Below are 26765 nucleotides of genomic sequence, written 5' to 3'. Positions count from 1 at the left end.
CTACCACCAGCTGCTCTGTGAGGGAAGGATGGGCAATCTCCTCCTGTGTGACTAATGGCCTCTGAAAACCCGCCGGAGGGTCTGCTATGGGTCAGTTCTGACTCAAGAGTAGACAAAAATGCTCCCTAATGCAAGGGGAAATGGACTGGCCTGTGGACGAGGTCAGGGACACCAATGCAGAAATGAACCCTCCAGGTGAGCGGTGAAAGTGGCCTGGCCTAGACGGGCAGTGGGGTGTAAAGATGGCCCCCTACCAGGGCTGCAGGTGGGGGACACACAGAAGGGGGCGGAGGTGATCAGGACAGGTTTTTGGCTTCAACACTCAAGACTCCATTTACTGAAAGAGGAAAAGGTCAGGGGCTAGAAGTTAGTATGGACACACAGTGCCTGTCGCCCACAAGTCGACTCTATCTCTCAGATCAGCTTCTTTTCAGTCCACAGGGCTATGCCCTCAAAGATTAAGCAATGAGCTGCAAGCAAAAGTTGGGAGCATTCTAAGCAATAGCGCAGAGCTTGGCATAACCTTGCCCTTGTTCTTCCTCAGCCTATGCAGACTGCAAATAACGTTAACTAAGAAGATCTCAGGGGAAGGCAGCAATTCAGAAGGTGCTCCGGGTGTTCTCGAACTCTCAGAAGTGAGAAGTTCGGATCGTGTTATCATCTTCTGGTGTCTTCGAGCTGTGGTGCTGGGGAAGAATACTGAATGGACCACGAGGCTGCTGAGGAACACTGTGTCAGAGCAAAGCTCCTGAGGTGTAAGGATGCGTAGACTTTGTCTCACACACGTGGGGCACGTTGTCAAGAGCAGCCAGTCCCTGGAGACAGGCATGCTGGGTAAAGGAAAGAGTCAATAAAAAGGCGAAGACACTCAACAACAGTGGAGCAAACACAGGACCAGGCTCGGTTTCCATTGGCTATCCATAGGACTGCTATGAGTGAGTCAACTTGGCCACTCCTAACAATGACCACTGCCATGCAATGCCAAGGGTGCCGTGTGTGTGTGTGTGTGTGTGTGTGTGTGTGTGTATGTGTGTGTGTGAATTTGTATTTAGATTTAGCCCCCTGGACTCAGTTTAGATGATCCCAATTTTGTTGGCAACATCCAAAGCATCATAGTCAGGAGCAAGTCGAAGATAGGCCTTCTTCTCTCCATCAGGCCTAATCAAAGTGTTGACCTTAGCCACATCAATGTCATAGAGCTTCTTTACAGCTTGTTTAGTTTGGTGCTTGTTGGCCTTGACATCCACAATGAACACAAGTGTGTTGTTATCTTCTATCTTCTTCATGGCTGACTCAGTGGTCAGGGGAAACTTGTTTCTCCTGGGGGCGCTCTTCCTGGGGTATTTGGGCTGCCTTCGGAGTCTCAGCGAATTAGGCCTCCGGAAGGTGTGTGACGTGCGGGTCTTCTCTTTTTCTTGGCTGTGGATGCCCTTCACGATGCCTTCTTGGCCTTTAATGCCTTTGCTTTGGCTTCCGTTTTGAGAGGGGCAGGGGCTTCCTTCTTCAGTTTCGGTGCCATCTTCATAGCCAAGGGTGCCTTTCAAGTCAGATTTCACCCATTCAAGACACGTTCTAGGACTACAGGTTACAATCAACACCTTTTAGAGAGAAAGAGTGATTGTAGAGAGGTTATTCTGCAGAGATGCTAAGAGTATGGGACCTGAAAGCAGAGCGCCGAGCTCCAAACACCACTAACCTTGTGTCCTCAGGCAAGTTACTGAGCCTCCCTAGCCATCACAATTACCATCTGTAAGGCCCAGAGAATGGCGGTATCACCACAGTAGAGACGCCCAGAGTTTATTCAAAACCAGTTCTCCTGTGCTCCCAGGCAGACAAGAGAATCATGCTTGCCAGAATCTGCCCTGTGTGGTACAAGTTCTGCCATACTGGCTGTGAGAAGCAGCAAAGAAGGTCACATTTAGGCCAAAGCAAGCACGTGCTAGTGTGGGGAACACTAGTACACCTTTGCCTGTGATGGCAGTGGGAGGGGGTACAAGAGCGCAGGAGGTGCCATCAGACAGAACAGTGAAGGTCACTGAGGCACCGCACAGAGGGTCACTGTCTTGGTTATTGGTTTTGTTAAGACACTGACGTTTTGCTGGGCTTCGTCATCACAGCTTATTTTAGGCAAGCCAAAGCCACACAAATACCAATCTGAGTGGACACTGCGCGGATTGAATGAGTCCTTACCTTCGTGCCTGGCACACACTACACCCTTAAGAAATGGTGTCATGATGACTGCAGACATACGTGGTAACGAGTGGGCACCACCTTCACCGCTTCTGGAAGCTGGGGGTTGTGCTCAAGCCATGGCGGCAGGGAGGCACAGATGGGGAGATTAGTAAAACATCAAGTGCAATCTTTGAGAGCTCAGGTCAATTCAATCTGGGGACAGGCATTTGATTGAATGGATTATCCCACAGATATTACAGAAGGGCCCACGCTGACTATGGACCAACACGGAAAGACTGCTAATGAGTAAGAAATGCCAACTGCATCCCCAAGTCCTCTAAGCACAACTGTGAATGGAAAATGAGCAAAGGCTGGATGCTAAAAAAACCATCAGGACTGTGTTATGGTCATAGTGTCACGATGGAGTTTTTTCTTTTTTTATAAACTTTTAAACTCTATGTACTTTGTATTAAATTGCTTGGTAACACTTTCGAGAAATGTGAGAACATAAATTCATTCTGCCCAAATTCTGGTGGACCCAAAGTACTTACTGTCAGAGAGTGCTGTTGGGTGGGGGGGCGCTCAAGGCGGGTCATAGCTGATGTGACTGACAGGAAAGAGGGAAAGGGACAGTACCCCACAAAAACACAAGAAGTCACCCCCCATAAGCCTTTGGAGGTATCTCAAGGAGAAAATAAAATATAACACAAGCAGCACTCTTCATTGTATTTAGCTTTGAAGATGCATTTGGAGGATTTATGGCAACCCTGCAGAAAGCAAGTCTAACAAGTCTATCTGGTGCCATTTCTCCAAGAGCATGCACTCATTTCTATGGGTCCCATTCTGATCTTTCTCCCAGTAGCCCAAGTTTTTCCTAATGCACAACTTCACAGACTAGAGTGTCCTGTGAACATGTTTTTACATGTGCAGGGAGACAAACCGAAATCCACCTTAACTCTTTTTTGCGACATTCGCTTTATTGTGGCGCTATGGAATTGAACCTGCAGTGTCTCTGAGGTCTGCTGATGGCACACTTTTGTCCCAGGCTCTAGAATTCCTGCCCCAACTAAAGAACAAAATCAATTTTAGCTTCAAGTGAGTGAAAAGAGAATAATCTCAGGTCACGTTCCTTTTTTTCCCCCAAGGGGAGAAACTATGTTCTTTTTACAGGGAAGTTGAGGGAGACAAGGAGACAGAAAATCACGCTCCTTAAGGAGCGCCTGGTTCCGTGCGCTCCACGCCACGGGAGCGGAAGCTACTCACCACATGTAATGTTCTCGATCCGCACCGGGAGGCCAGACTGCGCAGCCGCGATGAGTTTCAGGGCAGCGTAGAACTGGGGGGGACCAAAATAACCAACCCGCTTTGCACCACACAGTTCTGTGATCTGAAACGAGACAAGAGAAATGATGCTGAAAGGGGGGAAAAAATCCCATTTCCTACCAGAAAAATGGGACAAGATATATCAGGAAATTGGTAGGATTGCACAGTCTTGATAACCAAAGAGTCCCTGGAGAACAGTTGTCGGCACTGTCTCTCGCTTCTCCTCCAGGACGTGGTGAGGTTTCAGACGCAGCTCATGAGGCTGTGCGTTCTACCTAACCCATGACGCTTCAGGACCGAGTCAGTGATAATTCCTTTCTCTGAGATAAAGGATGGCTGATCCTCTTTCCTGCACAAGAGAGTGACTTCTGCGAGGGGTGGATTCTACTGTGCAAAGCCTAAAAGTCACTGAGGTGAAGAGAGGGTAGTTAGCCATTACCCTTGCTTGTGGATTAGCCTAGCTGTGTCACTTCCAGACCTTAAACCAATATGTCCCCTGCTGGAAGCTGAGGGAGCACTAATTACTCAATAGATTTTTAAAAATTTACAGGTGAGGGAGCTCTGGTGGCCTAGTGTCAAAAAGCCGCACTGCAATCCCAGAGGCACCACGGTTCAAGTCCACCAGATGCTCTGCTGGAGAAGGAGTGGCAATGTCCTCCTCCTGTACCAGTCAGATCTGATTTGACAGTACACACACACAAAATAATAAAATAAAATTAAAAAAAAAACTAGTAAAAAATGTACAGGTGATAACTGAAATAACGTGGAGATGAGGGGCGATGACCTTTGGCATGTGAACAAACTGCATCTAATTCACACGCAGGTGACCTTTGAACAGCATTGGTCCTAGCTGCACTAACCTGTTTAACCTGTGTGGTTTTCCCCCCTGTTGCTGATGAAGTATTTGAAGCAGATTCACCCAGATCCGTTCACCTCAAACACTGTGTGGCACCAATCACCTCCGTGACCAATCTGTCTCTCCAGGAAGAGAAAAACGTTCACTTGGGGATGATCTTCAAATGAAAGCAGCAGGTGGAAAAGTCCACAGAGTGAATAATCCGGGCAGTTCAAGCCTGCCTTATTCAAGGGTCAGCTGTATTTCAGAGCAACAGACACTCAAAGGCTCAAAAAACAGCAGCAAGTGGTAAAAAAACCCTAAACAAACCACCTTGCCATCTAGTTGATTTCAGCTCATCAGTGACCCTACAGGGCAGAGGAGGGCTGCCTCATAGTGTCCCAAAGTGTAAAACTTCACAGAAGCAACTGTCTCACCTGCCTCCCACCATGCAGCTGGGAGGTCTGAGCTTTCCATTATCAGGTGAGGGCTTAACTGCACCACCAGGGCTCCTTGAAGAACTACGTGCAGTCCCCTCCTTGCAACATGACTCAGTCACAAGTTTGTTTTGAAAGAAATTGAATGTTTTCTTTAAGTTTTCACTATTGCATTAACGAATACAGTGAATTGTTCATTAAAAGTCAGGAAAACAAGTGTTGGTAGTAACTGAGTACTGAGAGGAGCAGCTGAGAAGAAAGGCTTTCAATGGACTGATAATGTTAGAGTGCATGATCAAGGTGCTGGTTACATTTAAAGCTAAGGATTCCTTGTCATCCAGTTGATTCCAACTCACAGTGACTCTGTAAGACAGTAGAACTGACCCATGGGCTTCCCAAGTCTGAGATCTTTATGGGAACAAGACTGGCTCATCTGTCTCCCGAAGAACAGCTGTAGGTTTGAACCTCCAACCTTTTGGTTAGTAATTCAATGTGTACAGGGCCACCAGGGCTATGTTGTTCTTGCTGTTATGTGCCATCGAGTTGCTTGCGACTCATAGCGACCCTAGGTACAAGAGCTCTAAACGCCATTACATCCTGTGCCAACCTCGCTGTCACAAACACACTCATTCCCACTACTCCACTCACAGAATCGATCCATCTCATCGAGGGTCTTCCTCTCCTTAGCCGCCCCTCCACTCTCCCAAACATGATGTTCCTCTCCAAGGAGGGGCTCCTTGAAATATGCCCAGAGTATGTCAGATGAAGCTTCAGAATCCTTGCCTCCAAGGAGCATTCTGGCTTCACCTTCTCCAGGACAAACCTGTTTGTTCTCCTAGCAGTCCATGGTATATTCAATACTCTTCTCCAGCACCACAGCTCAAAGGCATCAATACTCTATCATCCCTAGTCACTGTCCAACTCTCTGATGCATAGCACATAAGTGCGAAGACTATAGTCCAGATCAGGTGCACCTTCGTCTCCAGCCTGATGTCATTGCTCTTCAGTACTCTTGAGAGGTCCCTCACAGCTGACATTCCCAATGCAATTTGTCTCTTGATTTCCTGGCTGCTGGTACCAAGAATGTTGACTGTGGAACCAAGTAAACGAAAACTGTTAACTATCTCAATCTCTTCACCATCCATACTGATGCTGTCAATTGACCCAGTGGTGAGAATCTTTGTTTTCTTGATGTTGAGCTTCAATCCATATAGGAGGCTGCCGTCCTTGACCTTCTGCAGCAAGCGCTTCAGGTCCTCCTCAGTTTCAGCAAGCAGGGTTGTGTCATCCACATAACGCAGGTTGTTGATGACTCTTCCACCAATCCTGATGCCACATTCCTCCTCATAGAGCTCAGCCTCCTAGATGATCTGTTCAGCATACACACTGAAAAGGTATGGAGATAGGACACAGCCCTAGTGTACACCCTTCCCAATTTTGAACCATGCAGTGTTTCCTTGCTCTGTTCTGATGACTTCCTCGTGGTCCAAGTATAGGTTTCGCATTAGCACAATCAAATGTTCTGGGATTCCCATTCTTCTCAGAGTCAGCCACAGCTTTTTGTGATCCACACAGTCAAAAGTCTTTGCATACGTTTATCTATTTTCGTTCCATTTATGAAAACCCTCTGCCTGGGTTTTCAATATCCCATTGACAGCCAAAAGAACAGGCATGTCTTGGACAAAGAATTCCTTGAAGGCAAAGCTTCATTTCACAGATTTTGGACATGAGGCTAGGAGAGGCTATTCCTTGGGACAGGTCATCATGCTTGGAAAGGGGAGGGTCAGCAAAGGAAAAGAAGACCCATGATGAGATGAACCTGATACAGTGTCTGCAGCAATGGCCTCAAATGGGTTGAGGATGATAAGGATGGCACAGGATAGAACAGGGTTCATACGTAGTACATAGGGTCACTATCAGTCCTATTCAACTTAACAGCACTTAACAACAATATATGTACACTATATGCTTGGGGACACCATGCTTTTCTGTATGTGCATTATACTTTTCTATGTGAATATTATATATGTCAATAAACCATTACTGTTGCTGTTGTTGTATACCCTTCAGTCAGAACCAACTCATAGCTGACCCTCAAGAGGGTTTTCAGAAGCAGTCAGTCAAGCAAGAGAAGACTGCCCATCCTCTCGCTTATCAGCTGGTGAATCAGAACCACATGCCTTTGGGATTGCAGTGCAGTTTCTTAACGCCAGGCCACCAGAGGTCCAATAAACCATTGTTGTTATGTGCTATCAAGTCGCCTGTAATTCACAGACACTATGCACAAGAGCTCTGAACTTTGGACTATCCTGGGACAATCTCACCTTCTCCAACACACCCACCCTTATTACCCCAGTTACTATGTCAATCCAACTCATCCAGGGTCTTCCTCTCTTTCCTTGTCCCCCCACCTCTCTAAGCATGATGTCCTTCTCCAAGGACTGGTCCTTCCTGGTCACATGCTCAAAGTATGTGGGATGGAACTTCAAAATCCTTGCTGTCAAGGAACAACTTGGTTTCACTCTCTCTAGAACAGATCTATTCATTCTCTTGGCAGTCCACAGTATGTTCAATATTCTTTTCCAGCACCACAACTCAAAGGCATAAGTAGGAAAAAACCTTTAGGTTTCAGAGTGCATTGTTTCTTCTAGAAAACAAAAACTGTAATTAACATGCATGCCTAGTTATCCCCTTGAGGAAAGCTGCCACATTGCCATCTGAAAGTTACTTTCAAGAACACTCTTTACCCCTCCCCTCAGGCTTAGAACCTGCCTCTTTTTCTCCAAGAACACCAATAACTAGAATAAAGACAGACAACATGGGGCGGGGGGAGAAGAACTCTACTGTACGATTAAATACGTGGATTTTATCTAAACCCTTTTGTGGTGACAGCCTGGTATGAAGAAGTTGGAAGGGTTATACAAATGATGTGACACGGGACCTGTGATCTGGGAGATGGTTTTGCGGTACTCAAGGAGAGGGCCACTTGAGGATGAGCCACTTGGAGGCTTTCTAGGGAGGGGCAAAGGAGACTGCGAAAGGAGCAGATAGCACGAGAGCGTGGCCAAGGCTGACTTCTACCTGCTTCAGAAAGGTGAATATCCTCATCAAGAAGATGCACAGGGAAAAAAAGAAGATGCATAGCAAAACAACTATGAGCTATCATCTCACCCCCGTCAGAATAGCAAAATTTAACAGAACAGGAAACAACAAATGCTGGTGAAATGTTTCAATGGCATCTAAAGACATAAGGCGATTATTTATCCAAGGTAAGTCAATTAGCAAGTGGTATTTTACATAAGAGTTCCTTCAGGAACAATTTTTTTTTACCTCAAAATAAAGGAAAAGAAAGAATCCAGTCCTCCTCTTTAGTGCACATTCCCGACCTCAAAGACTCCGAGCTGGGTCCATCTGGGATTACACGTTGGGCAAGTTCTCAGAGCGAACCCCCACCTATGGACCAGAGCTTGTTTTCTCAGGTGGACGGCCAGGGCGGAAGGAATGGACTAACTCAGCTTCCTGAGAGGTTACAACTGTACACGACACTGTTGGGGTGCTGGAGAGGGATCAGAATAAAACACCGACCATTTGAGAGGGACCCGGACCAAGTTCTGGAAGAGGGCTGAAGGCCACCGGAAATGTTTCCCGCCACTCTAATTCTGGAAGCCCAAGTGGCGGCATGCAGAAACCCATCCACACACGTTCCCGTTTGCCTAAAACAACACTTTCCAGGCTCAAATGCAGTAAATTTTCAGAACTGTCTGCAGGTTTGAGTAAGCATCTCTCTTTCAAGTATTTTAAATGGCTTCCTTTGAAAGGTTTTGGAATTGAGTGAGTCTCAGTGGGAGGGGTTGGAAGACTTCTACAAGGACCCCTATTTTATAGCAACTCCCCTCAGTGGCTATTTTACACTTCAGATTCTCAGCCTTCCCCTCAACTGCTTCAGGGGCTACTCCTAGGCTTGCACTTCTACACAAAGTATCCCCCCCCATTTTATTAAAATGTAGTCACTTCCCACCTCCAAAGGGCACCCAAGATGCTCACTCTTTTCTGTAACCCCCCTCCCGAGCCCAACCTTCCAGTCCTTCCTGGGGCCCAGAAGGCCTTTCCCACAAGTCGAGTCCCTTCTACTCACACCTCACAGCTGAGACATTAGTCACACCAGATGCCAATCTCTACTCAGGTGTCTGGGCACCCACGGTGCCCCATGCCCAGAAGTCAGGTGTCTCCCACTTCCTCACCTGCCAAGCTGACCCTTCCAGTGACCCTCAAGCCCACCCTCATCTCTACTCCTCAGTCCACTCCACAGGGCCTGCTTTCTGCACTTCCCTAACACCTTGCTGGCTCGCCCACCACAAGAGGGCAGAACTGATCTACTGCCAGTCCTCTCTCCTGGACCTCATCGCCTCCGACTCCCTCCAAAGTGTCCAGCACAAGGCAGGTGCATAGCCTCATCAGCTGTGTTCCCAAGAGCCACGCTTTCCAATGCTCACTAGAGATTCAGTTGCTTGATGAAACATTTGTTGAACTCCCGAGTCTTCACGGTCTTTAGCGGCAGAAGCATTCTCTCTCTCTCATCTGGTAATTACTTTTACAAGTGGCTCCTAAATGAGCTTTAGTCATCTCACCCCGCAGAGCTGTAAGGGCTCCTGCAGGAACCAGAGGTGCCATTGCATTCTTCGTTGCCCCTCTCCTCAGCTAAGGAAGGCCGTGGGGGGGGTGGGAGTCGAAGTATGATGAAAGGCCTCCCCCACCTTTATCAGGGAGGTACCTCAGTGCTGGTCCCAATCTCTCAGCTCATTCAGCACCCAAGAGTCACCAGGATCCCACTACCCTCAGCAGCCTTCCATTGGTGTCAGCCCCCAGTAGTCATTCCCTACAAGAGAAACTCTAGTGTGAATTTGAAAGGCATGCATGTAAGTTGTACCTCAGCCTCTGGGGAAACAGCTGGAGAGTCAGGTTAGCTATCTCCTCATTTATACGTCTCAACAATCATGAGGAATTTTCAGCCCATGGGGACTCATGTGAGCCACTCCAGCAAACATGAGCCTCCATATCCAATTACTCAGTATGAGATATGGAATATGCCGAGTCAGACTAGGCTCAGCGCTCAGCCCTTATTTCAAACAGAATCCTACTAACACTTGAAAGTACTCAGAAGGATTTCTTTTTTAAAAAGTAGTGGACTTCTTTATTGCCTAAAATCTGGAGTCTTAATACTAACATTGGTCTCTATTTGCCTAGAACAACAGAAGAATGAGAAAAGGCAGGAATAAGAGGAGGATAAGGAGGGAGTGACAAATTACCTCCATGAATAACTGTCCCCTTTGGCATGAGATGGGAACTGATGGTGTCAAGATACTGAATATCTAATTGAAGACTGTATAGAGAAAATCATGATCAAAAGAGAGAAAATGTAGAACAGAATTTCAAATTCTCGTGTAATGCTAACAAACAGAGTCTGGCAGGCTGGGTCAACCCCTAAAACTAAAACCAAAAATCTCTCTTGACCAAACAATTATTTAGCCTTGCGCATACTGTGCTTTTAATAACAATCTATATGGGACTTGAAATGTTTGCTACAGGAGATCAAAAATGACAGCTTTCAATATGAACTGCATCTCAACATCAAGACAAAAATCCTCACAACTGGGCCAACAGGCAACATCATGAAAGATGGAGAAAAGATTGAAATTGTGCAGCAGTCACACTGTCGTTTCATTTCACGGGGGGGGGGGGGGGGGTTCTTCCTCTCTTTTGCTGAGCTGCTGCCTTTCCAAGCATGATGTCCCTTTCCAAAGAATAGCCTCTCCTAGCAACACACCCAAAGAATGGGGGATGAAGTTTCACCATCCTTGCTTCCAAGGAGCATTCTGGCTGTACTTTCTCCAAAATATATCTGCTTATACTTTTATTTATACTTTTATTTTTATTCAGTACTCTTCTCCAATATCACAATGTAAAGGCATCAATTCTTCTGTCATCCTTACTAACTGTCCAGTTCTCAGATGCATAGCAAGTGACTGAAAAGTTCATAGCCTGAAGCAGGCGCACCTTAGCCTTCAAACTAATATCATTACTCCTCAGTACTTTGGAGACGTCCATGGCAGAGGACTCTACCAGCACAGTATGTCTCCTGATCTCCTGAGTGCTGGTACCAAGGGGGTTGACTGTGGATCCCAGTAAGAAGAAATCACTGACAATTTCAATATTCTAGCCATCTTTTACAATGATGCCTAAGGGCCCAGTACCACCAGCTGCTCTTTGGAAGAAAAACGGGCTGTCTCCTGCCATGAAGATTTACAGCCCTGGAAACATGATGGAGATTTGCTAGCTGGAACCAACTCCATGGCACCAAGTTTTGTTTGGGGGCTGAAGAAAATTTGGAACCAAAAATCTCCCCTGAAATCTTCCTAAAACTAAACAAAAGTTTGGCTTAACTCTTAAAGAATGCCTGGCTGGGGCACAAAAAAATCCACTCTTCCTAAGTATAGACCTGCATCGCAAAAAAACCCCCCAACATCCTAAAAGTATTTACAATGATATTTTGCACGTTGTCAACAAAGAGGTTAGAAGCCTTTCTGCGCTCTCTTGCTATATAAACATCCATCTAATATCCTCCGTCTTTCCTCGTGTCTTCCACCCGGCCTTTCACAGAAGGAGCTGAAGGCCCTCCCTGTGCCGTCATCCTCTCCCCTCCCTGAGAATGCCCTGGGTCATTATGCAGAAGAGCATAGTTCAGATACAGGCACAGTCGCTGTAATAATCCATACGCTAAAAGAAAGATTGTGCTTCTTTCTTTGTAAAGGAGAAGGGTACTAAGAACCTTTACATTTGTCCTTTGGAAAGAGTGGATGCATTTGGGAACCAATACCAATCCAAGATCTCTCAGAATGTCAGCTCTTCTCAAGCTACTGATCTATTTGGGGAGCTATATTTGCTTTTCAAACCCGCTAAGATGACATTTAATTTAGGTCTAGAAAGTCCACCATAAATTACAGGCCAAACCCAGCCCAAATGCGAAGTGCAGGCTGGGTTGGCCTAGATCAGGTTTGTCAGCATCCTTGGCCCAAGGCCCAAAGCTCACCCCAGAAGCTGAGTGCATCCAGCTGGTCGCATTGGCTGAGGTGAAATCCCAAACTGAGTAAATAGTCCTGCACTCCATCCTTATATAAAAAAATGATGAATTCATACCTTCTTAGTAGACGCACAGATAGTGTAACATCCAGCATCCATGTGGCAACATTACAGTTATAGGCTAGCCTCAACTGTAACCAATTCTGTCTCTAGGAATTGATATTCAATTTTACACAAGCAAAATTACTCCAGTTCAAGGTGGCTGAATATCATCTACGACACAGATCAGCAAATGGCAGGAGTTCCATGAGCTGAGATACCGGTTTTAAATAATTGTGACTCACCTACACAATAGAATTTTAGATAGCTCTGAGTTCTGGTGGCACAGTGTATAAGAAGTTACACTGCTAACTCAAATACAACATCTGTCCAGTGGTTCGAATCCACCAGTTGCTCTATGGGGAAAAGCTGGGCAATCTTTGCTTATGCTATTTGCAGCGTCTGAAAAGCCACTGCATGGTCAGTCAAGAGTCCATTCTGACTCGAATGAGTTGGGTTCTTTTTCAAATCTAATAGACATAAGGAGATGGCCTGGTGGTAGTATACTAGTTAAAACATTTGGCTACTAACCAAAATGTCAATGGTTCTAATCCACTGTAGAGAGGCGTGATCACCTGCTTCTGTATTCACAGCTTTGGAAACCCTATGGGGAAGCTCTATTTGATCCTATGGGATCACTATGCATCTGAATCGACTAGCGGGCAACGTGCTTGGTTTGGGGTTCCTGGTAGACCCTTGTCATATCCATGACTCCTCATCACCTTTCTCTATTTGGGAACATTTTTAAGATTCAAAATCCCACATCCCAGCTGAAAAGTTGGGGCTCAGATACTCCCTCACAGCGGAGATGGGTCATAATCTGAGACCCCCTTCGAGGTGGTTCTATTCTGTCCTACAGGGTCATTCTGAGTCAGAATCAGCTCAGAGGCGGTTCTAGTTAGAGCTTCAACTGTGGAAGGTGGTAAGCACTGGCCAACGCAAGGTCACCTTCTTGCCACAGGAGTGGTTCTGTAGACTCAAATCCCCAGCTTCTGCCACTTGCTGGAGGCAGCAGCCTTGGTGGCTTCCAGGTTACTGATCTGGAAAGTCAGATGCCAGCCTGCCTCCTCAGCCCTCCACACAATTCCACGAGGGCTCAAAAACCTTTATTGGCTTAACAGTCTACAAGAATTCAGTTATTGGCCATAAAACCAGCAACTGAAAAAGAAAAAGGAACTCTTTACCTGTTGTTATGCGGAGATCCCCAAGTTCAACTCGAGGAAAGGAAGTAGAAGCAAGGTACTCAACATGTCCATGATAGCAAGAAATATTATAGGTATTGGCTAGAACCATTCCCTGTCTGCCTGCTATAAGGAGAATTTAAAAGATAGATGATAGATAGAGATAGATGATTGATTGATAGATAGATATAGATAGATAGATAGATAGATACAGATGATAGATAGATAGATACAGATGATAGATAGATAGATAGATAGATAGATACAGATGATAGATAGATAGATAGATATGATAGATACATAGATAGATAGATAGATATGATACATAGATAGATAGATAGATAGATAGATAGATAGATAGATAGATAGATAGATAGATAGACAGACAAGATAGATAGATAGACAGACAGACAGAGAGAGAGAGAGATAGCCCGCCAGCCCATCTGCCCATCGGGACGAAGCTGCACGGTCCCTCATATATCAAGTCCCTATTGTTCCACACTCTCTATATTCTTTGATCCAAGTGGCCAGCACAGCACAAAGCAGTTGCTTGCTGTATAGAACCTTGTGAGCTTTGTCAAAGGGGACACTTTCCAGCTAGGTGACCTGGAGAAGACGCCTGAGCTCCCTTAGCCTCGGGCTCCATCTCCTAGGATGAAGTAGTCAGACTAGACGGGCCACAAGGCTGCTTCTACAGCAGAAATGCCTATGCAGAAGGGCCCGATGGATGAAATCTAAATAAAGTACACACAAAATCCCTTCTCTGGCCTTCTGCTCGGATTATGGGCACCTGTACACTGTACTCTACATGCTGCCGCTTCCTAAAAGGACACATCAAACCTAACCTGTTACCATCCAGACTCATAGTGAGCCTGCCCAACTGTCCCATAGGTTTCCAGGGCTGTGGTCATCTTTAGGAAGCAGGGTGCCTCATCACTGTCCTGCAGGGCAGTTAGTGGGTTCCAACCGCAGACCTTTCAGTTAGCAGCCAAGCACTTAATCACTGTGCCACTTGGGCGCCACTCTCCCCCTTCAAGGTTGTGAATCCCTTGAGAGTAGGCCACTGCTGCTGTTGTTGTGTACCACAGAGCTGGAACCGATCCACAGCTGACCCTCCGGCGGGATTTCCGAGGCAGTTAATCACACTGGAGGAGACGGTCCTGCTTTCTCCCTTAGAGCCATAGGTGGATTCGAACCAGGTGCCTTTGGGTTGGCATCACACCTCCTATGTACCCCAAAGCACATCCCACTGCCTCCTCCTGAGCTTTGAGTCTTCAACGCACTCAGAGAACCTCCAGGTAGTGCCTGAGAGCTTTGAGATCTGAATTCTGCAAACATATCTGCCTATTCAAAGACGCTTAAAACCTGTGTCAGGGGTCCGTGGCGCTGCAGGATTCCAGAAGAGGCAGAAACGAAAGGTTGGGTAAGACACCGTGTAAGGAAATGCCCAATGGCAGGCAGGAGGCAAGACCAGCAGAAATACAGCACACCTTCAGGGACTTACCATTTACCCAATAGTTTGAGGCAGAGATGGTTGTGGTTCTCCATTAAAACAGAAATCTATCAAGGAGTTGAACAGAAATCAGGATGCTTCTTAAAGATGAGACTGCAAAGATGCTTCAAGCTCAGTGTAAATGCCATGGTCGTGTCCCTGAGGTCGACAGCCCTGAATCCATCAGAGGTGGAAACAGTGGGGCTTGCACATAGGACTAGCACTTATATGCTGACAAAGTGAAGCTCCGGAGTTTTTACTAAACACCTACATTGTCCTGAAAGAGCCCTGATGGCCCAGGAGGCTAAGCAAGTGGAACCCGCCAGCCGGGCCTTGAAAGGAAGCCTTGGAAAGCCTGCGGAGCCGTTCTGCTCTGTCCTGCGGTGTCGTTGAGTCAGAATCCACTCAAGGACGGTAGGTTTGGGTGTTTTGGTGCAGCCTGTCCGGCAGAATGATGGCATTTGTTGACTGTTACCTCTTACTGCTGTTCTTTCTTTGGCAAGTCAGTGTGACAGCCTTCCCAGGCCGGCCACAGTCAGAGTCAGGTGCTCCTCAAGGCTGGTCCCTGCCTGAGATGAAACCAGATCAAGCGACTCAAGGCACAGGGAGGTGAAGAGAGGGATGGAGCAAACCGCCAAGGTACGAAGCCAGCCTCCTTCTCAGCAGAGGCCAGATACTGTGACAAAAAAATAGCTCAGGGGGAAAGAATAGCAGGATTGGTGTTTGCAACTAAAATCTACTGAGGGCTGAGTGTGTGCTGAGGACTGCTTCAAATGGCCAGAAGCAAAGCCATGCGGGACACACATGCACACACACATGCACCCTTGATGTGAGGCCTGAATTAGAATGCAATTACAGCTCAGAGCACAGAAGAATGCTGTTGGAGGCTCTGGCCCAGGTTGCCAGGCTCTGCCGTGACAGAATTCTTGGCGGCTGGAGGCAGTGCATGCTCAGGTGAACTGCCAAGATTATAGAAAGCTTTCACGGCTTCTGGCAACTCGGACTCCTCACACCAGGCAAAGGATCTACCTTGTAGACAATGTGCTGGATGTGGTGTTCAAGTCCCGCACTGCCATTTCCAGTGCTTTTCAGAACTAAAATGGCAGGCTGGGGTTATCTGGCATTTTCATTATCACTGTTTGATCCACCCTGTAACTTCCGTCTTTTCTCTCATACAGACACACGTGTGCACGTGAATATTTCTTTTTTAAACTAGAGAGACTGGGATGGGGTGATCCAAGGGCAGAATAACAGTGTGTTAGACTCCTTTTCATCAAGTCACTTCTGATTCCCAGTGGCTCTGAAGGACAGAAGAGAACTGCCCCGGGTGGTTTCCAAGGCTGTGCATCTTTATAGAAACTGACTGCTACCTCTTTCTCCCACAGAGTGGCTGGTGGGTTCAAACCACCAACCTTTTGGTAAGCAGCCAAGTGTTTATGCACTGAGCCATCAACGGCCTTCTTAGAGAATGAAGGAACAACTCAGTCACAGACTGCACCACAGTTCGTACTCTGGAGCCCGACTCCAGGCAGGCTGACACCATCTGGCACAGAGCTAAACTCAGATCACCAACAGAAACGGCTGGCGGCGGAGACCATCTGACTTTCCTAACTCAGTTTCATTGTCCAAACCGGAGGGGAAACGCCACCCAACTGTTGAAAGCCCACATTCTCCCACCCCTCTCTGGCAGTCTGGCAGCGTTCCCTCTAAAGAGGCAACCCTGCTCTGGGATGGCGGAGAAGAAGCCAGAGCCTGCCCTCCCGTTCAAGCCTCTTCTCCCCGAGCCAGGTCTCGGGACCTCACCTCCGGTCTTCCTGCACCACCATGGCAGCAGCCCCAGATGGATGGAACTGACGCTGGTCCACGTGGCTGGAACCCAGCCCCAAACCCATCCTCCTATTGGTCCTAATGACCATGTCCTATGGGTCAGATTAACCTTTTTTCTGTGGCCTGAGCTTCCCGCTCAATACAGTCCAGCCCCTTCCCTCTCTAGCTTCTCAGACATGCATAGCTTGCAAGCTGGCTTCACCCTCATCTGTCTATCCTGGTCGTGCAATTCACTTCCAGCTACCTGCTGACACCCACCTCCCAAGTCTCTGAGCTCCCCCTGCTCAGGAGGGACACTGCTAGGACCTGGCTAGAGCCCTACCTTGAGGCAGACACTGTTCCATCAGCCTCGATCAACCTTCCATTGCCTGTTCTCACACAATCCACTCATCTTCCCTAAACCAGCTGCCCCACCACACTGACTGAGCCTAGGCCCAAAGCCCCAATTTTTCCCAAAGTGTTCTAAACTGACTACAGTGCACTCTCCCAAAATGCACTTAGAAACAACTGATACAGAAAGAAGATACCTTGGCCCCCCAAAATAGCCTGTAATCTGATTGGGGGGTGCATCTAGGAAGACGGGGGGGGGAAGTACTTGCCTACTGCGTACAACCTCCACACCCACCAAGCACAATGCTATGCATTCTGACACTTCAAATAATCCTACATGGAGGGTCTCACAGACAGGAAGAAAATGTTAAGTCACCTAAATCGAAAAGTCTTGTCCAACAGTTTATACTATAAATTTCACTCAGATTCACTGTTCAAAGAACCAAGCTGACAGGCACTATTATTCAGGGAGAAAAATCCAAGAAATTAGAGACATGGAATATAGGACTATAATAATTATCTCCATGAAATCATGACCCACAAGAACTAGATGGTGCCCAACTGCCGCCAAATATTCTACCTAGAGTCATAATGGATGGATGCTGATAGAAAGGGGGGAAAATGTGGAACAACACTTCAAATTCTCCATGAGATCAGAATTATCCAACCCACTAAGACCAGATGGATCTGTTAGACTATTACCCTTAGACACTCTTTCAACTCTGAAGAGAAACCATGCCCGAAAAGTGCCTATTAACTAAGCAGTAGGTTAGGTCCAAAAGGAAAGCATTTAACACTTAGGCACTGTGCATTTTTCACAACCACCTCTATGATGCCAAGTGGACAACAGTTACTCTAAAGCACAGAAGGGAACCTTAGGGGCAGTAAAACTAACACAACATGAGGGAAAACACAACGTCAAGAATGGAAGTCACGTCACTGAATGCTGCGTGCAGCAACTGCCGGAGGAGAACCAATTCTTCTGGGTATACTGTCACCACAGATGCAATAAAACAGTTCTTTTTAAAATATATTATTCTGGTGTCTGAAAAAAAAAACCAAGCCGACTGTCACTGAGTCGATCCCAGCTCATAGCACCACACAGGGCAGAGGAAAACTGTCCCGTAAGATTCCCGAGACAGTAAAGTTTTCCCCCAAGGAGAAGTGGGTGGGTTCAAACCACCGACCTCTGGGTTGGCAGCCTGAGTCCTGTAATCACTGTGCGTGCTACCAGTGGTCTCTTCCGTTATCACGGGCGGCAGTGAATGGACTCTCTTTGGACTCACCAACTGAAAGACACATAGTATTTGTGCCCTGGCAGCCTGAAATACATGCAAATTGGGTCCAACTACTTCCTGCCTCCCTTCTCGGTAGCCAAAAGCGCACATTTGTGAGAGGCAGCAGGTGTAAGGGCTACAGCCTCGGAACTGTCTTCCTCTCAATCGACAGTAACGGAGGAACAAACCACAAAGCTGGCTTCCTGCGCGCCGGGCCCCGGCCCACTGAGCTCGCCAGCATACAGAATAGAAACCAATGAACATTTGCCATTTTTTCTTTTGGCTGCCTGGCTTCAGAATGCTTTGCCAATGTTTATGAGCGTTTCCACCTGCCTTCAACTAAATGCACTAAACATACGATACTCACTTTCCACTTCCCTGATTCTTCACCACAAGAGTTTGAATCAGGAACTGCAGCAGATGAGTGTTTTCTGGGGGGCTGGGGGTTGCAAGCCACTGCTATTCAGTAGATACAATACCAACTCCCTCACTGGATCAACTCTGGGCTGGAATTTGTCTGACTTGCAATCAGATCTTTGTAGTCGAGCAATGTCCTCCTGTGCCATTTACAACCTCTGAAAATGGAGAGACTGTGAGTCGGTTCCAACTCAGCAGCAATGAGATGTGAGAAAGGGAGTGAGAGGGTGTGATCTAGAGGTCAAGAGTAAGCCTTCATCATTCCCAAGCTTCCAGAACTCGCCTCTAGCAGCTGCCGGCCTCCCCTGTGGTTGTGTGCTGCTGAGTCAGAACCGGTCAGTAGCTGACCCTCCAGTGGGTTTTCAGAGGCAGGAAATCCCACGGGAGGAAATGGCCCGTCTTTCTCCTGCAGAGCAGCTGGTGGACTCCCCAAAACCATGTACCTTTGCATTGGCAGTGTAATTCCTTACCACTAACTAGAGCTCCCCATGTCTCCTGAGGGGTGCAAAAGATTAAGCACTCCTTACAAACAGAAATGCTAGAGGTCCAAATCCACCCAGAGATCCCATGGAAGAAAGGCCTACATCTCAAATTCTGCCCACTGAGAACTCTTCCTGAACACCATTCTACTCTGAATTTGATGCAAATAGCTTGCGGTAACTAAATATCCCAAAACTTAAGCGCAGTAAAGCAACATGTGTAAACCTCATCATTTTAAGGATGGGAAATTTGGGCTGAGCTCAGCTGGACCAGTTTACTGGTCTGAGTCAGGCCCCACTGATCTCAGATGGAGAGTACTGACACTCCCGCAAGTCATCTACTGGGTTATCTGGAGTTGGTGGGGCTCTATCCTCCTGCTGCTGGGACATCATCCTCCAGCTGTCTACCCTGGGCTTGTCCACACGGTGGCAGTGTCCTCAAAAGCAGAGCGGAAAGAAGGTGCAATGTTCCCTAAGCCTTAGCTCAACGCTGGTACAAGGACGTGGGGATCGATGTAGTCTATCGTCAATCCCAGTGATAAGAATGGGCAAGATTCTAAGGAGAAAGAATGGGAAATCAGACTTTATCTCTTGATGGAAAGAGTTGCAAAGCCCTGTGGTCATTTTGCAATCTACTACACCTGACTTTTTGATAAAAACAGTGAACAATGGTTCCAAGAGAAATAACCCTAGGAACTGTTCACTTATTAAAAAGACCTCAACTCTGTGCTCTGATCAGCATTTCCATTGCGCTCCACCAAGCCACTGATTCAACAATAGCAAGCCGAAAGCAGGGCAAACCCAGAACAGAGCCATGATCCGTTCTGTGCAGGTTCAGGCTCATACTGTAAAGGCACGCTAACTAGAGATCATGGACCAGATGCACGTGGCATGGCATTTCCTTCTCTAAACCTCTATGCAGTCCCCCTGAAGCTTGCAGCAGCATATTCTACATTTGAATAAAAAGCTAGTCTAATTACTTTAAGAGGATGACTAATTAACATTCTCAAATTACAAAAAAACAAAAACAAAAAACCACAATAAAACACATTCTCAGTTAACATTAAGGGAATCCAAAGAAACACCACTGCCATGAATTTATTAAAAGGGTTTAACCAAACCCCCTTCCCAGAGCCCCTCCCTTTACAGATCCCACAAATCGACTGAAAATAGATGCTTCACCAACGACTGTCTGGCCTGAGAAAGCAAAGAAAGCCTCCAGCCTAAGGTCTCCATGGAAACCACTCGGTCCTCACTTCCACAGTGTACCTTATGCTCCGGCTGGCATTCAAGCGCATCAAATCTGCAATAAAAAAAGCAAGCAAGTTGGAAGAGCTTTGGAACAACTGAGACTGTCTATGTTCAGTACAGGAGATTTTTCAGGGAAAAAAAGGAGGTATCTTCACTCCAAATGTCACAGCAGGCAGATTTTAAAGAGAGTCTAGATGTCCAGCTCATTTAAAAAGACATTGTAAAGCATATAGAGTACAGGCAGCAGGCCCTGGGTTACAAACGTGCCCTTTAATGTTAGGCAAATCTGTCATGACTTTGAAACAAATAAATAGGGAACTCTGGTGGCTTAGCAATTAAGAAGATATGCTCTGCCCGGGGCGGGCTGTCTTCGGCCCTCGGCTCGGGGTGAGCCATCATGGCCCTCAGGGTGAGCTCCTCAGTCCCCACATTGTGCCATCTGACCCCTGGGAAGGAAAAAAAATACCTAGGGTATCCAGAAAATTTTATCTAGGCTACTTTCCGCCACCCTCTCCCCCAGTAAACCTGAAAGCAACACCCTCAAAGCCCTTCTATTTGTAACTCACAAGTTTGTTCTCTCTAGGTTTGCTCCCTTTCCTACAGGTAACCTTAACACTGAGTTTTACTTCAGACCTGACCCTGAACTCAGTGCCAGTGACAAAAAGGAAATACAACTGACAGCTAAAGAAGCAAAGGAGGATGGAGCCTCTGGGTTCAACCAGCCCACTGGACCCACCTGGGAAAACACTTTGCAGTCCAGAGGGGAGCAAATGACGGAAAAATCTCTTCTAACAGAACAAGAAGGCAAGCAGCCTTAACACAAGATCACCAGTAAGGTGATAAAGTGTCCTCCCTTTCCCCCTTCACATCAACGCCCCTGTTCAGCATGAAGAAGCCAGAGAGTCGGCATCCAGTTCCCAAATCAATAAGACAGTTGATTTAATTACCATTGGAAAATGCTTGTCATTTTCCTGTAGCATCTGGTCCCCACTGGATCCTTTTCATTTCCTTCACCTGCTCCCCCCACCAACCAAGTTCTGCAGCTCTGCAACTGCATCCCTGCCCATCCTCACCCTTCTGCCCCCAACCCTCACCTCCTTGTACCCCCAATATGGTTTTCCCAATAAAAAATTTAAAAAAAGATATGCTGCCAACGCAAAGGCAAACAGTTCGCACCCACCAGTTGCTCCGTGGGAGAATGATGGGAAATCTCAGATGCAATTTACATGCTCTGAAAATTTGCTGGAGGGTCAGCAAAGAAAATGAGTTCTGCTTTGACGGCACTAAATTTGGGTTTGGGATTTTTTTTTTAAGAACAACTGAACCAACCCCTCCGTATTCACAACAAATTCCTCACTGTAATCACCTTTACTTGCTGCAGAAGGAGATTCCAGGTCGCTGAAAAACCTTCCAACCTTTTCTTGCACTAAATCAAAGACCAAACTCAACACACTGCAGTCAGGTTGGCTCTGACTCGCACTGACCATCCATCAGGTTCCCAAGGCTGTGAACCTTGATGGGAGGACTCTGACTCACACCTTTGATCCATGGGGAGGCTAGTGGTTTTGAACTGCTAATGTTCAGTTAGCAACCCAACACTTAACCCACTCACTACTTTGTTGTTATGCACTGTCGAGATGGAACCAACTCACGACTGACCCTCCAGTAGATTTTCAGAGGTAGGAGACTGCCCATCCTTTTCCGTAGACCAGCTGGTCGATTTGAACTGACTCGGCCTTTGGGTTGGCAGAGTAACTCTTTACCCACTAGGCCATCAGAGCACCCTATCCTACTACTCTCCCAGCGCTCTCTTCATTTTGCACTAGCGTAAGGCTAAAGGAGAACTTGATACACCTGTTCCTGCTCCCATTCCCTTACAAATTTCACCTCAAGACATAAAGGGATAGTCGGGAACCAGATTCATGAATAAGTAGGAATGGCCTGTATTTGATTTTATCTACTAAGTCTGTGTAATAGCCAATTGACAGTTCCACATATACTGTGCCTTAATCCAAATTAAGATCAAAAGGGTGCCCTGTGTCTACACCCAGGTGCCATGAAACCCAGTAGGGCAGCCTGTACTCTGAGCACCCATGTGTCCAACTCGAAATTGGGAGCTTCTAATGCAAAAAGAGGCAAGAAGAATGAATAGAGCAGACAACAGATGTTCTCTGTCACATATATGGAGAGAAAAGTCACTCAGATACCCTGGCCCATAAGTGTGTACCCGAGACAGTACACTCACTGACTTGGAGGCAGAATCCACTCTCAGCTGACCTTCCAGCGAGCTTTCAGAGACTGTAAACCACACAAAACACCCCTCCTTCTTCTGAGGAGCTGACAGTGGATTCGAACTGCCAGAAAGGCTGCTGGCACTGGCTCAGAGCATAATTCCCTATGGACTACACCACCAGAGCTCCCTACCACTGCGACAAGGAGATACGAAACACTGACATGCTTGGAAATAAGTGACATGGAGAAACTACTAACGTGCTTAACAGAAAACGAGGGTAAGAGGCACTCAAAAGGTATCCGGTGAACAACATCCCAAATTACCAGCACTTGAGAAAAATGTCAGCCACACTCCTTCACGCAGAGGTTGGCATGGCAGAGGTGGCTCCATCTCCAAACGAAACCAGACCAGAACTGTACAACAGCACAGACCCTGCATCTTCACGTGGTGTGCCACCAACCTTCCCCCATCTCTCTTTATAGGTCGACAATGAATGGCTTCAAACATGCCATCTAGATAATGTGACTTCACTAACATCACAAAGAAACCCCTCTTCCCAAATTCAGTCCAACTTCCTGGGGCTGTGAGTGACAATGGGAGGAGACTGTGTGTCTTCATCTGCAGTGGCTCTTGTGGATTTGAACCACCAAACATGAGAAGCCTCTGGGCTAACAGTGCGACTGACTAAGGAACACACGACCTGAGATCAAACAGGACTGCATTTACAAGTGTAGGAATCCAACATATTTTTCCTTTTTTAAATTTTTTTATTTATTTTATTATTTTTTGTGCATTGTACCATTAAGTCTGATCTGACTGGTACAGGAGGAGATTGTCCCTCTTCCTGGGATTGCAGTGCAGCTTCTTGCCACTAGGCCACCAGAGCTCCCTCTTTTTTTTTTTTTTTTGTTTTTTTACTTTTCATTGCAATTTGGGTGAAAGTTTGCAGGGTAAATGTGGTTTTAATGCAGTAATTTCTACACATTTTGGTTTTGGACTTTGATTACAATTCCTGGAATACTGCATCATTTTTTCTACCTCCTTTCTGTGTTTTTCGTTTTCTTATTTTCTTTGTTATCTTTTCATGCCTTCAGAGCTTCACCTGTGAGTAAAGGCTGCCATTTGGGTCTCAAATGGTTGCTTTTTCTTAGAGCCCATGCCTCCTTGGTGTCATTATTCACCTTCTAAGTCTGCCTTCATTTGGCTGAAAGTTGCACTACAAAAGAAGTTCAGGTGCAAGCTTGAAATGTGGGTAAAAGCTCAGGGGTTTCACCGACCTGCATCTGACCACGTACCCTGCCATTTTTATGATGTTAAGTTTTGTACCTCTTCTTTCTCCCACTCCCTCCAGGATCTCTTATTATGATCCCCTTTAGAGGTCAGCTGGGCACCATCTAGTCCCTCTGTTCTCAGAGTTATGGAGGCTGAGAGTCACATGGTCCACTAGTCCGCTGGACTGAGGACCCACATCATGCAAGGACATGATTCAATCCATAACAAACAAATTCTAGATAAAGCATGCTACATTCCCCAGTGACAATACCAAAGTTCAACAGGGCAGCAAACAACAAATGCTGGGGAGGTTGTGGAGAGCTTGGAACTCTTCTTATTCACTGCTGGTGGGAGTATAAAATGGTACAGCCACTTTGGAAGACGGTCTGGCGCTTTCTCAAAAAGTTGGAAATGGAAATCCCATTTGATCCAGCAATTCCACTCCTGAGAATATACTCTAAAGAAACCAGAGCCACAACTCAAAACAGATATATACACATCCATGTTTATTGCTGCATTATTCATAGTAGCAAAGAGACGGAAGCAACCCAAGTGCCCATCAACAAACAAATGGATAGAAAAGCTATGGTACATCCCGCACAGTGGAATATTATGCAGCATTGAAAAACATTACACAACACGGGAGAGCCTGGAGGACACTACGCTGAAATACCTCAGTCACAAAGGGAGAAACACTGCATAGCACCACTGTTACAAAATAGACATGGGAGGTAGAAGAGAGAATGGGAAAAGAGTGGATCGAAAATGAACACTGCATTAGATCACATGAGGGGAGAAACTGTCTGAAAGAAATTTATGATTTGGTGTTATACGTGTGACAACAATCTGGAACACAGGGTGCCCTGTGGGGAGGAGTGGGGAGGGATGGCTGGGGGGAAGAAAATGTGCAACAATGAAAAACAATTTGAAAAACATGGTAAATTATCTAGCATTTGACTCTTCTGACTCTACTTCTTTCAGTTGTTATTTAGGGTTGGGTTTGTTGGGGTTTTTTCCCCTCAAAAGCTGTTAATTAACTTTTCCAGTTTTAAATTAGAGAGTCACATAAGGTTAAAAAAATTATAGAGAGATCCTCTATACACTTACACGATTTTCCCTTAGTCCCGAGGAAGTTGCGCCACTAACTCAAAAGTGGTGTCTGCCTGGTCTGTCCCGTCAGGGCTAGACAATCTCCTCCACCGAGATTCACAGTCTCTGAAAAGCCACTGGAGGATCAGCTATGAGTAGATTCGGACGAGACAGCAACGAGTTGAGACGAGTTATCACATATCATTTCATGGTTAAATGTTACACAAAATATTAAAGGTCGTGTTCAGTCTAGTACTGGAAGGGGTAAATGGGAGAGAACTGATGTCAGCCCTAGTGATGTCACTGATGATCAGTCTGCAATATCTTTGTCTATCCCAGTTTAGTAAGCCTGACTTCAAATAGGAAAGAATTCACCATTTGGGGTGAAAGAAAAATCACTGGCAGAATAATTTTGGTCAGGGGTTTCTTTAAGATTAATAACTGGCTTCATGAGCAGGAAAAACTCCAAAATTAAAGCAAAATAACCTTGTACCAGAAAACCTCACCCCCTCTGCTGCTGAGGGGAGCACTGGCCCATTGGGTTCCCAAGGCTGTAATCTTTCTCAAAGCCTAAACTACCTCAGTGGAAACAGACCTGAACATGGGCGGTGTGCGGCTTTCAGGATGTGTGCACGGAGATTCCTGCTGATGAATGCTGGAGGAACACATATAAGGAGTGCAGGTTTCAGAGGAAGGACCAAGCCTGGGATGGGCACTCAAGTAGGGTTTGGTGCTCACTAACAACTTGGCACACTGCCCATCCCACATGGAAACCACCTCCAAGAGCACCATGCTGTGAAAAGTCTAAAGGAAGATTCTAGACCGTCAGGATCCAATGATGCTGCGTTGTCACAGCCTCCTCAAGGGGTAAAATGCTCTGCTTTAGGAGTTTACACAGGTCCCGGGAGCATGGCTTCTGCAAAGGTCACACTCATTTGTAACCATGCTGGCTACATGCTGTGCGCATGTTATCCGGAGGGACCAGGCCTTGGTAAAGGGCATCACTCTTGGGAAACTAGAGGGTCCGAGGAGGAGAGGAAGGCACTCACTGGGATGGGATGGCACAGGGACTGACCACAGCAATGGGTTTCAGTGCAGCAGATGTCGTGAGGATGCAGCGGGAGCGGGCAAATTTTCAATTCACAGGGTCAAACTCCCGCTCTGACAGCCCTCACAACCACAACATACTGGACAGAAGAGTTCTGAGTGTGCAGTGGGCGCCCAAAGGTCAGCCAATAAGACAGGACAAACTAGAAACCAAATTCAATTCCACCACGTCGATTCTGACTCATAGTGACCCTTCAGGACAGAGTGGACCAACCACCTTTGATTTCTGGTGCTGTAAATCTTAATGAGAGCAGGCTGCCCATCTTTCTCCCAAGAAGCAGATGATGGGGTTTGAACCATTGACCATTCTGTTAGCAGCCCAATACTTAACCGGCTGTGTCCCTTGGGCTCCTAACGAGATAGACTAAACCTCGAGGTGCCCAAGGCTTCCAGAGCAGCATGAGGAACACAGTGCCGCAAAGGATGCCCCTTCGGCCTTCCTTCTCCGAGTGTGGTCCAGGGACCAGCAGCACCAGCAATCCTGGGAGCTGGTTAGGAAATGCAGAGTCAGCTGACCCAGTCGCCCATCAACAAGACAGCCCCGCCCCACGCTGGCCACTGGAGAGGATGCTTCCCCTTGAGAAGCGCTGCTGTGATAGACAAACGGTTTGAGGGCCTGAAGCTGGGCGCTGGGGCCTCCCCCCTTCCACTGCCTGCCCCTGGAGAGCAGTGTTCTTCTCGTGGGACTTACAGATGTCACCTCTGATATCCCAGCTATCACCTGCTGCTGGACTCCTCTCTCTCTCTCTCTCTCTCCCAATATTAGGAAGGACCCAGTTTCCAAGGACACAGCAAATAAGCTTGTGCAGTCAGGCATTTCTCTAACTGCACTTTCCTCCTCTAAGAGGTTCTCTGACAGTCGTTGTC

The 26765-nt window shown here is 46.8% G+C and overlaps 1 protein-coding gene across 2 annotated transcripts in view; it reads right to left on the bottom strand.

Annotated features, from left to right (window-relative positions):
* The window catches only part of REPS2 (RALBP1 associated Eps domain containing 2), a 235850-nt gene that overhangs the window by 152379 nt on the left and 56706 nt on the right, over window positions 1-26765 (bottom strand). For both annotated transcript variants that reach the window (XM_006892403.1, XM_006892404.1), the window contains exon 2: window positions 3436-3559. The gene's annotated coding sequence lies outside the window, so the exon portion shown is untranslated. The remainder of the gene's footprint in view (window positions 1-3435; window positions 3560-26765) is intronic.

Source organism: Elephantulus edwardii, unplaced genomic scaffold, assembly GCF_000299155.1.
Source record: "Elephantulus edwardii isolate Elephantulus edwardi_28Jun2011 unplaced genomic scaffold, EleEdw1.0 scaffold00115, whole genome shotgun sequence".
Classification (NCBI taxonomy): Eukaryota; Metazoa; Chordata; class Mammalia; order Macroscelidea; family Macroscelididae; genus Elephantulus; species Elephantulus edwardii.
This window is presented reverse-complemented; position numbering and strand designations above follow the sequence as displayed.